The 11,968-nt window shown below is 38.2% G+C and overlaps 2 long non-coding RNA genes across 2 annotated transcripts; one reads left to right on the forward strand and one right to left on the reverse strand.

Annotated features, from left to right (window-relative positions):
* The first annotated feature begins 1,692 nt into the window (after positions 1–1,692).
* Positions 1,693–11,603, forward strand: LOC146736178 (uncharacterized). The gene is made up of 2 exons (XR_014930902.1): positions 1,693–1,899; positions 11,293–11,603. It is a non-coding gene; the product is annotated as an uncharacterized LOC146736178 (long non-coding RNA).
* On the reverse strand, positions 4,278–4,998 carry LOC144349471 (uncharacterized). Its single transcript, XR_013419960.1, has 2 exons — positions 4,960–4,998; positions 4,278–4,336 (listed from the first exon to the last, which is right to left on the reverse strand). It is a non-coding gene; the product is annotated as an uncharacterized LOC144349471 (long non-coding RNA).
* Positions 11,604–11,968: the final 365 nt, after the last annotated feature.

Genomic DNA, 11,968 nt, shown 5'->3' on the forward strand with positions numbered 1-11,968 from the left:
TGGAACATCGCCATGCACGGAATCCAATTATTTTCTTTTTTGGAAATGAGCCAAGAAAACGAGATTACATATTCTTCACAAAAGTGTGAGTAAAATGTAGCAAATAACGTTTGAATATTAACCAATCGTGCAGCCCCGCCGACTAACTCTAAGATCATGAACTGAACATTAACCGACACTAAAGCGGAGAGAGAGAAAAAAGAAAAAAAAACAATCGGTTTGAGCTTTTTCAATCGGCGCCAAAGTTCTGACATTGACGCCACTGTTAAATAAGGTCATGGGGAAAGTTGATCACAATTCTGATCCCGGGTGTAATAATGATAATTTCGTTTGGGTTTAACATTTCATAAACACACATTTATATTACCAGTAGTAAGTTGAGTTATATAAGCATAATTGCTGTTTATTTAAGTCATCACCACGTCAACGCACTACGAAATCCTTTGCCATATCTGGATTACATTGAACGTAAGGGAACCGACTAATTAATGAAACCACTGATTTTACATTTATTTTAGTTGACACTAAAACATTTTGACAGAAACAAAGCCATGCATTAAGATCCCGGTTAAAATAACGAACGTTTTATCCTCCCTTTCAATAAAACAGCCCTGTTTCATTGATAAATCCGGTATATTAAATAAAATGAGTCGTGGTATTGATGTATATTGATGTTTTGAACTACCTATCGCTGTGCTTCTGATGTGTTTTTTTATAAGAGTTGAAAATCGCATTTTCTCTCTAAATTATTCCTAACTGATTTTAGTATAACACTTCGTACAGTCATAGAGCAAAACAAAAAGCCACATTTTAAAGTCCAAAAACGGTGGGCGTACGTCTGTACGATCATTTTTTTTTTATTAAATGAGCGTGCCATCAACACCTACGCACTTTCTGGATTATTCACATAAATTGTGACTATGATTAGGCCTTGCATAAAAGCCAGCACGCTCATTTTCATGCGTTTCTGCAATGGGTAAACAAACCATTAATCACCGTGATAGTAAGACAAGCAACTATTCTTGTATCATAATAAACTACCAGCCAAAGCACATTTGTGTCATACGCAAACATGACTATAACATAGTACCACCGTAACTCTCCTCTACCCCTCGGCGGCCAACTGAAGCAATCACATATATGCACACGCGTGAGAGTCTCTGTAATATTCCGATTTTTAAACTCTAAAGAAACACATCATATATACATATATTTCATCAAATTCACAACAAAATAAGAACTTTCTAATCTTTTGAATAGACATGGAATAAAAGTGTGTCAAATTTGATTTTTTGTTCTTGCTCATGCAAACCTTGTTGATTTTTGTATCGTGCAAATTGTTCTAAAACACGTTGACTGCAACGTAAAGGTAGCTTACCTTAAAATCGGTAGAGCCAGAGAATATTCCGTATTTGAATCCAGTAAACATTGCTCTTCCGCATTTGACCTGCAATGGCTTTTGTTGAGGTGTGTCATATTGCTCCCCCATACTATACATTGGAATATCGCCCCATTATGATGATTGCGTTAGAGACTGAACTAAGCCAAGACCTATTGGCGCTTGGTCATAGACAGGGTTAATAGGTCGGATCAACCAATACGATCACAGAAACAGATTTCTTTAATATAATATGTCTTCGAGCCTCCCTTTTTACGGTGGCTGTTTTACATTTCTAGTTAGAATTGAACATTTTGACACCCACGCTCCCAAATACAGCCTGATTCAAATGTCAGTTTTTTTTTATTGTAACGACAAACACATGCGCGTCATTTGCGAGTTTACATCGTGCACTAACTCGGTTCTTGGCGGTCAAACGCTGCCGTGCTCTAGCGATGTGTGATAATAATTTCTGCCGCTATCACGACAAGTTTTGGATTGCGAATTTCTTTTATTTGAAGGTACGTATACATTTTCATTGCTGAAGCAATATGCATTAGACCCTAGGGATTTCAATGTATACATTTTTTTCTCAAAATTTTCGCCCGTGTTGATTTCTTCAGCCTTTTAAAAGCTAAAATAGCGTTAATATAATGGCCTAATGGCATTTTGTGTGCACATAGGAGACCTAGTCTACGCAGGATATGTTAGGGCTTCATCACATCTACTTGCGATCTCTCGAGACGTGAACAGGTCAAATTATCGAGTATTTTCCTCCAATGCCAGGTTCGAGTTCAAGATATCCCATTCGTCGGCGAATAAATAAACGTCTCACAATAAACAAAAAAAAAAAACGTCCGCTATATTATCTTCTATTTTTTTTTAGAAAAATGTTGACTGATAATATTACTGGCTAAAAATGGCACCATTCGTTCGATGAATGTCTCAATAATAACATGACATCTTCTTTTCGTGATTGTCATATTTTCACATTTCAAGAACTTGAATACTATACAGTTAGTGTAGCTTAGTATTCCTCATCATCGTTATAAGTATTACCCCTATATACAATAGTTAGTGATAAGTTGACGTATTTGTTGATAAATTGATTACGACATACTTACACCAGCTCCATTAATCATAAGAATCGTCCAAATTAAGTTTGGAATTCAAGTTTATTTTTAGCGATTGTTGTTGAAAAAAAAACTAGAATCACGAAATCGTTGCGCACACGGGTGAGACTATCACACTTTTCTGGAATACTTGAACACGCGTTATCGACCTGACTAGTCTAGGTGGAACAAAGGAGTGGAACCCGGTAATGCTAGAATGATACAATGAAAGTCATAGCTAGTGAGCTCAGATAAAAGAATAGTACCTGCCCGTGTTCGCGATTAGTATGAGCGCTATCGCGATGCAATTTTACGTCAATCAGCATACTTGACGAATATACGGTTTTTCGCAATAACAACACCGTCGTGACACCTCGAGCCGGCATCAGTTGTTCTCAGGCTCGCGTGATCAAGATTTTCCGCGAAATCCGCACCTCAAATCGTTCTTATTGTAGGGCAATCGGTGCGAGCAGGGAACGTTCCTCTGGAATCACAGAAAAGGCGGCGGATATGATTAATGAGTGGTGTACAGAGAAGGGCTAGCATAGGAATATTAGTGAACAGAGCAATTAAAGGGGAACACATTAAGGCTATTTGAAAGTATAATTAAAGCGAAAATGATGAAAAGCGAAATGACAGGCTAATATAGGGAGCTGCGTAAGTGTGATGAGAGGAATATATGACGCAGCAAACATAGGTTCAGCGGCCACGGTAGACAATAATTAATACCCATCTTTACAGTATGCTATAAGATATCGACCAAGCGTACAGAAGTAATAATGTATTCTCATTTAGACAAATGTCAACACCAGCCGTTACTCGAAAGTGTGAAGAGAATCTTTTAAGTTGCAGTAATAGTTTGCTATGCCTCGGGTTATCCGTGCCTGTTAATGGTTTAACGAATTTTAATATTCACACTCAATTTTTAATTTTACTTGGTATTAAAAACAAATATACAATCTGTGTGTGTTTCTGAAGGAGGAATAGATACCGTCACTGAGCTCAGTATCTCCCTAATGTGATACTAATAACTACGCAAAACTGAAAAAGAAAAAAGAAAAAGAAAACTCAGTTTAGAAAATTGATGCACGATTGAACGGACAAATTCGATATTTCTTTGTTTCCCAGTGCCGGGGAATCTTAACAAGCAGGCTGTCTCTTTGATAGCACGTTTACGATTTTTGGTGGCCGAATAACACGCGACAGCCAATCATCGACAAAAGCGAGAATTATGACGTCACCCGTCAAATCGCTCGTCAATCACTGGAAATAAAAATCGGTGATTTTCAACAAAGCCTTATACAGAGTATTTGGTTCGTTTTTTGTTGTTGTTTTATTCCAACATAAACCCTATACTCAGATTTGAATACGTTTTATTCAATATTCAAGCACTGCAAGAATTGTGACTCATTCAGCACCACGTGACTTATCAGACCAATTGCCGGGTCTTCACCTGCTGTCAAATGACGTCACCAGCAGAAAAAAATCAGTGCAACCTCTTTATATTGATAAGACACTAAATATAGTGATTTTTTTTACAGCTGTATTCATCTGCGTTCAGTTCACTGGCTTCATTTCTTAGAAGTACAATATTGCATCATGATGATGAAGTTTGAAAACACCATAACTTTTATCGCGGAAACGATCGCCTGGAGAAACCCAGCTAGATTGTAGTAATTTAGTTCTAAACAACGCATATTAATAGTATATTACTTACTTTTACGACGACATATCGTTAGCAAAATCACAGCAAGTTAAACAAATGGGCCACTTTTTTTCTTTTCATGTTTATATCTTGGAAGCGCCATTAAAGCACTATAGCCTACGGGTGATCACATGTGGTCTCCTGGAAAAGAAGGAGAGAAACACAAAGTCACCTCCCGGCCTTGTTTGAGCTTAGTGGCCACTAATAAATGTTCTTGTGGTTGTTTTTTGTTCGGCCACCATTAAATAATCAAGATTCCCGGTAGATTGGTTACTTCACTTCCGGCATCCAATTTGGCGATCAATGTTGACTGCCTTCCCGCGGCGTAAGCCATCATGCAATGTACACCATCAATTCAATGTTCACGAACATGTAACAAGGTCGTTTTTTTTGCAGTTTTGTAATTAATATAATCATTCGAGGGCAAAATGCTGATTTGATACTACTTCTATTGCAGCTTTCAAAGCTTTGGCCGTTATTTTGTTTGGTTTTCCTATTCCCCGAACTAATAAGAGCCCGCCGTCATAACGACCTAGAACCCCGGCATCTCACGTTCATCGTTAACGGTTCGTTTTCGTCATTTAATTAAATGGAGGGTGTGTGTTATAGGTGATAACAATTAGCGATGGCATGCGCACGTGCACGCTCTTCAGTTCGACTTTTAAATTCATCGAAACTATGACTGGCAATATCTGAGTACTGAACGCATTATACTCGGCACCGCACGTGTACTGTATTGCAGGATTGAAAGTGATTGTACTCACTTTCCTGTGCCGTCTTCAATCACCGCATCTCCGCTTTCTACTAAACGATCCAAGACGCAGAGAGCGTCATATAAAACGGTCACTGGGCATGATTAAGTTACATAAAGTGACAATTAAATTCTGAAAAGATTTCGGAATTTTGGCGAGCGCGCGAGGAAGGCATATGATTTAAATAGAGCTATGTATGAACCATTGTGAAAAGAACCATTCAAAAAAAAAAAGACCATAAGAAGAAAACGTCAAATTTGTCAGATGTATGCTTTCAATTGTCAGATATGCGGAGACAATTTTCACTTCTCGCCTATATAGAACCTAACTGAGCGCTTGTCTCGCTAACTAAATTAAGAATGGCGCCTCTCGTTTTCTAAACGCTTCCTGTCAAATCCCCAAGTCAAAAGGTGCCATTTAAAATAAAATAAAAAAAACTTTTCAACAAGTTCAGTAATTGTTTGGTACAGAAAAGGGTATATATTTTATCAAAATCGCGCTGACAAAAATTTTACATTCATGCGTGTTGTAGCCAAATCAATATAAGAACGCCGCTTGTTGGTGACATGCACTATTGGATGTACTAATAATGTTAATATTGTCAGAATAACTTCAATTTGTTTCTAATAACTCTGTATACTTCACTGTTAAAACAATTCAATGTAAACATACCAGTTGTGATATAATTGCACTCAGGTGGCGACTGGCCGGCGTGTGCTACATACTGCTTCCGTCGTCGCAGTTTAATCCAGAGCAGATTTATAAAATATTATAAATCTTTACGGCGAATTAATGACACAATATAACAAGATCAATTAGAAAACACCCTAGCAACACATGATATCCACTAATATTCGCTGCGGAAACATATAAAAAATTATGTGGGTATTTTGCTACGTAACAAAAAAAAGTGATATTATTACCCCAATTTTCTGTATTATGTATTTCAGAATTTAGTCGGTATGTTAAAAACATAAAAATTAATGATCACCCGGTGCGTGGGTAACCGATGATTTCAGCGCGTATTCAAAGTTTGCCTGAGAAACTAAATAGCGTTAACGATGCCATCGAGAGGAGAATAGATCATCTTGAAACCGGCACCAACCTTAGTTTTTTTGTTCTCCGTAGCATAGTATCTACCGTCACTATCAAAGTCAACATACTGGCTCTTTTGTTATAGATATGTTTTGTTGTCTGAATGGGCAGAGCACGCGAATGAATGCAAGACGTAACGTGTTAACTCCAATGCAGGCGCTGCAAAGTCATTAAGCGTACCAAAAAGTGCCGTAATCAGCCGCATCGCTAGTCTCGGCAATAACAAGGTTTACGACTGTGCTAAAGGGGCCACCAAACGCCTTTGTTAACTGCACGGTGGAGTCTTTTAGATTAACGTTGCCACTTCACCGTGTAGCCTGGCCCGCAAAAAATGCAATTTCACAAACCTGTTCGCCGCAGAAGCATGTTTAATTTGAAATCGAGCTATAGTTGTTGAAATTGACGACCTACTACTCGGATTTGTTATTTTGTAAAATCAACACGAGGTCTAAATGGGGTAACAGATTTAGTTTTTATCGCCAGCTTTAACGGGTATCAAAACAATCATGAATACAAGGCGCTCTTTGAACAGATCCCAAATCCATTCAATGTTGTATTGAACGTGTACTTGTAGTATGTTTCATTGCTGTGGTGTGTGGGTTTTGTAAAATGTGTCCAGCCTTTCACGGTTACAGAGTCAGGACAGATGCTGCCGTCTCGTGTATCATTATTGCGGACATTTCTATTACCATAGAAACAGTCGACTGACCTTGGAAACAAGCAACCATTCATCACAAAAAATCACCATTCAACGTAAAAGTGTAACACGACCAATTTTTATATTAGTGTCTTTCGGTTCAAAGTTTGACGGTGTTCAATTTCACGCACGGATTACAACTTGTAAGTAAGCTGAGAAAGAGTATCATACAAAATACACCATTTCAGTGATTTACTTGTTATGAAATACCATACTTCGATCAAATTGGCATTTACAAAAATACGATTTTTAATATCAGAGTCGGCATTTTAAAACAACCGCTGAATGGAGTTGCTGAAAAATAATGAATTTGTGAAACCGTAATACACGAACCGGTTTGTTACAAAATATTTTAATTCAACTTTTCTATTCCCACAATATTTTTCAAGCTATATACACAAGAAATTCTGAAAAAACGGCTACAAGTAGCAAGCAATCGTATCGTATTTATCAGACTTGAAACGCTCACTAAACAGTGACACTGTATCATACTGCTTTATCGCATCGGAGAACCTTCCAGGCCACATGTCAAACAGACCCCCGGCTGAGATTTAAGTTCAAAGAAAATTGATAAAGGGAAGCGTCGGTGTCCTTGTTTCATGAGAATATCCACGTGGGCGCTACATCACAATTATACTCGTATAATAGGAGGGCATATCGTTCTATCAGGCCAGTTCAAGTAGTAATTCACGTAATTGTGCGAAATTAAACTTAATTGGCGGGAGCGACGTTCCAGAGACCGGTATCAGTAAGGACTTGGGCTGGGTGTGAACGATTGACGTTCTCAATTTCAGCAATTACGCCTGAATTTGGCATTGGTCGCCCACAATTAAACGGCCGTTGGTCCCAATGGATCGTATCCAATGCCATTTGTATCTGAAGCAATGATGATGATGATCGTGGTCACAACTGCAGGAAATCGTTAAGCGCCAGGAAATCATTATCACAGTCGCGTCCTCGCACCGTATTCACGTGCACTACGCTCGCTCATAATAAAATGTATCTGTTTGGAACCGACTTGTTTGTGTCTTGTGTATTCTGTTTGCAAATGAACAAGGATATGTGATGTGGTTTAATCACGCTGATTTTAAGTCAACTGTCGTTGTGTAGAACGGGCATGTGCATCCTATTTATGTACAGTATGTTCCAGACTTAACAAGTGTATACTGCTAGATTACAAGCGATTCAGTGCCGTATTTCAGAAACATGCACATTATTATACGACTTTTATCGAGTGAAATTCATTTGGAATTATTTACAATAATAATGTACATCGAAATGTATAGATAATACAAAAGCATACTGCAAAAGGAAAATTCCGCTTATTTTCCAGGAATCGCATTTACAGTTATTTTCCCCACATGGTATGAGAAAGAAGAATCGAAAAGCTGGAATACGAATTCGTGCCGATGCATAATAAAAGGAAAACTTAGTGTTCAGGCCCGTGTGTTAATCACTTCGGCAGATTTGTTACAAATTCACAAATAGTTTAAGCCAAAAATACAATGCCACATAAATATCTTTTTCATTCCAACTCGTCAAAATGGCGCCGTTTAGTCAAGCTTCGTGTGAGTGCATTTTAAAAAAGAGGCGAATTCAACATATCAAAACGAATTTATTTTGATACAACTGGAAATTTCGTGTTCTAAGAATGACCGAATGTTAACTGGTAAGACAATACATAGAATAGATTGTCAACTTTGACCTGACCTTATGACCTAAACCGTGAAATATTAGGTTATCCGCGGCCCCCAAAAAGAAATATGGTTTGATGTCAAGTCGATGGGTGAAAAACACGGAACAACAAGTGCACCCGGCTTCAAGGTCGCGCAAATTGGCAACGCGCCGTCTTTATGTCGATCCGCTCCAAACACGTGTACCGGAATCAGATTCTATACGCCTTATACTTTCAGCCACTATTTCACGTCGCTATGGTATTTTAGTCTCCATAGAAAATGTCTTATTGTAATCGCAAACTTTTTTGATTTCCGGTTGAAACTCTCAATAAATGAATTGTTCAAACTTGTAAGATCGATAATGTAAAATATATACCAGGGTTAAATATAATAAGCCCTTCCCTACTAGGAGCGTGTTTATCGCGATGAATTTCTGATCCGTTAATACAATATTATAATATCGTTTTAAAGACGATCACATCCATTATGGGGTTTCTCCTAAAAATTGTAACTTTTCCGGGAAAAAGAAATGTATAAAATAATTGCGATGATTTATATACAAAAAAGGCGCTTGATGTGAAAATTCAGGTTAAAGCGACAGAACACGTGACGTCTCCTAGTGGTGGTCGTGAGCCATGGTCAACACATGAGTTACTGGAAAACATACACCAAGTGATTTTTCAATGTGCGAGTTTGGCTCCATTCCATAATTCCGGATATTCTCCCAATCTACTGAACATCGTACATCATCCATTTATCTGTCTCGACATTTATTGTCTCAAGAGTCTTTTTTTCTTCATCAAAATACGTATTCGTTTTGTGTGAGCAACAACAAAAACAGAACCAGGATTGTACTACAAAATATCCGCGAAATAATAGTGTACAGTGATCATGATAGATTTTAGCTGAACAATGCGCCTGTATTGATAGGGTGGGACGGATAAGATCGCCATGACGGGTACATACAGTTGCCCCACTGTTATTAACATAACTAGCTAACACTTAATACAGATTGTATATTTCATATATGATAATATTAATTCATCTTCCTTAATCAGTTGTCGGGCAGCTTGTTACAGCGTACTCGTAATGTGGGTGAATGAGTGAGAATACCGAGTGGCTTATTGTCCGTTACGATTCGGACCAATCCGGCTTTTAAGCGTTATCTCCCCCTCCCCCTTCACGTATTGTCATTACGCATATACACGGATACACGTGTTCCTTTTGTTCAAGTTGAAAAGTACACTATGCGTACAGTATTAGTTGCCATTGACAACGTTTGGGGGAAATCGACGAGATGAAATTTCAATTCCTCAAAAAAAAAAAAAAATTGAATATACGGTAACTGCATGGAAGGCGTGAGTTGATGTACGAAACGTAATACCGTTGGCGTTCCATGCTCACTGTGTCGTCGACTTCCCGGTGCGATCGCACCAATAGAAATAAATCCCCCTAAATTGAAATTCACACGGAAGCGAAATCTCACATATTCTTGATTTCTTTGCTATTAAAAACGCTATTAAAACCAGGAAATTAGATTATTTTGACTAAAAGTGTGCCACCTCCGTGTTGCCTTCCTGCGATGTTGTCAGCGAAATTGACAGCTTATAGACACATGTCCATTTCACAATACAGTCATGACGATTGGTGTAACTTTAAATTTTTTTGGGGGTAACCAAATTGCCATCCTGTAACAACTTTTCAAATAAAATAACGTCATTTCAGTAAAAGAAATGAAATTTCATTTACAGAAACTCAATAATCATCCAATGTGACCTCCGATGACCTTTGGTAGCCGGCGGCTAATACATGTCAAATGCGTGACACGAAACTGAGGCGAAACACAAACACACACACACAGACAGACAGACATAATTGTGGTTTCACGAAGAATTTAAATTGTTGAAGTTGCTAATTGTAAGCAAATTGAAGGAAGTAACTTTATTATAATTGTCCGAAGCATCACCCACTAAATGTCAGTTGTCACGTGACAAGAGGAAATCAAACAATATGCATTGCGTCATTTCGATGGTCTGAAATTGGGCTCCGCTGCTTACATTCTTATTCTTCTATGTTTGGCATGTGACAAGTATTGTACATTACTGTTGTTTCCAACTGGTATAAATGACAAGTGTATTTTTTACATTTGCTTCATAAATTGTATTCCATCGGAATTGCATAGTAGTATGGCCACCATCCCAGTATTATACAATTGTATAACGGCAATGCCGCGAACGAACAACCCCCGTCAAACAATAAGCATCCGCCGCGACCTCAACAAAGGTCACTCCTATATATAGAACCGTCAATGGACCGTGACACAATGATTTTCGCCCATGAAGGACGAGGGTCGTTCCGTCCAGGATTATAAACAGATCTTACGATAAACATAATGTCACAGAGTTACTGGTGGCAGTTGCAAGTCCGATGTCAATTCGTTTACATGGACTCCTTAATGGGACATGCGTTCTACGGCCATTAAGCGTGACAGTGTACTATAAAACATCACGCCAATAACAAAAGCTCACCTTAGTGAACTTGTCCTCTTTCAGTCACTAAAAGAAGTGTCATTTCTATAGAAGTGATATGTATGTATACAGCTCTAGATTACGTTCACGGTTGATGGACGGTCCCAGTAAAGCCCCCTCCATCCACCAGACCTGTTATGAAAATCTACTATTTAACATTTTATCACTATTTTGCCAATTCAACAATGTTCTTTTTCCGGACATTGAAGGAGAGAACGCTTTAATTAGCAGCGATTACGCAATAACAGTGTGTCTGTTGCGACTTTCTTATTAACATTTCTTATATTATGAAATTACTGTTCCGTTGGGTGAATAATTGAAATAATTTCTTGTCTGTTTTTTTCTCTAGTGACAACATTGCATGGAAATGTTGGTTTGTCGAGCCCGTGACCAGGCGTGACGTTCATCGTCCTTACTACCATAGGCTGCCAAGCTCGCATCAGTATTATAGCAGAAGATTGGGGGTAGGATTCTCATCGTGGGCGATGTGGAGATGCCGTCTCCTTTTTAAATCGGAGAGAAATTCCAGCGTGTTTCCCTACTGGGGATCTTTCGCAATTTCCTCATGTTTGCGACTCATGGAGGATTTCCACACGTACCCCTGTAGCTTTCTTTTCTCGTTGCTGTAAAATAGATATTAAAAAAATCATATTATTACAATCACACGCTTTATTATTATAATGTACTTAGTTTCAGTTGATCTGTCCCTGTTTTTCTTTGCCGTTTATCAGAGGAGAAAGACGCCGAGAATGACATTATTTTCAAGTTAAGAACGAACGTAACTCAAAATACAAACTTTATTGAAAATAAAGACACTACCAGAGCAATGGTCACAATAAAAGAAATTACCAATTTAGACTGACAACATGTCTGAGTCCAAAACTTGAACTGTGGATTGATATTCATTATCTAAACACGAAGACGATTGTGAACTACTTGTGGGTGGTCGAATTTTAAGACTATGAAAGGCACTATACTGTTCTGGGCACAATAAAACTGAAAGCGATACAGTTCAATTCTGCTTC

Source organism: Saccoglossus kowalevskii, chromosome 11, assembly GCF_978046115.1.
Source record: "Saccoglossus kowalevskii chromosome 11, keSacKowa6.1, whole genome shotgun sequence".
Taxonomy (NCBI): domain Eukaryota; kingdom Metazoa; phylum Hemichordata; class Enteropneusta; family Harrimaniidae; genus Saccoglossus; species Saccoglossus kowalevskii.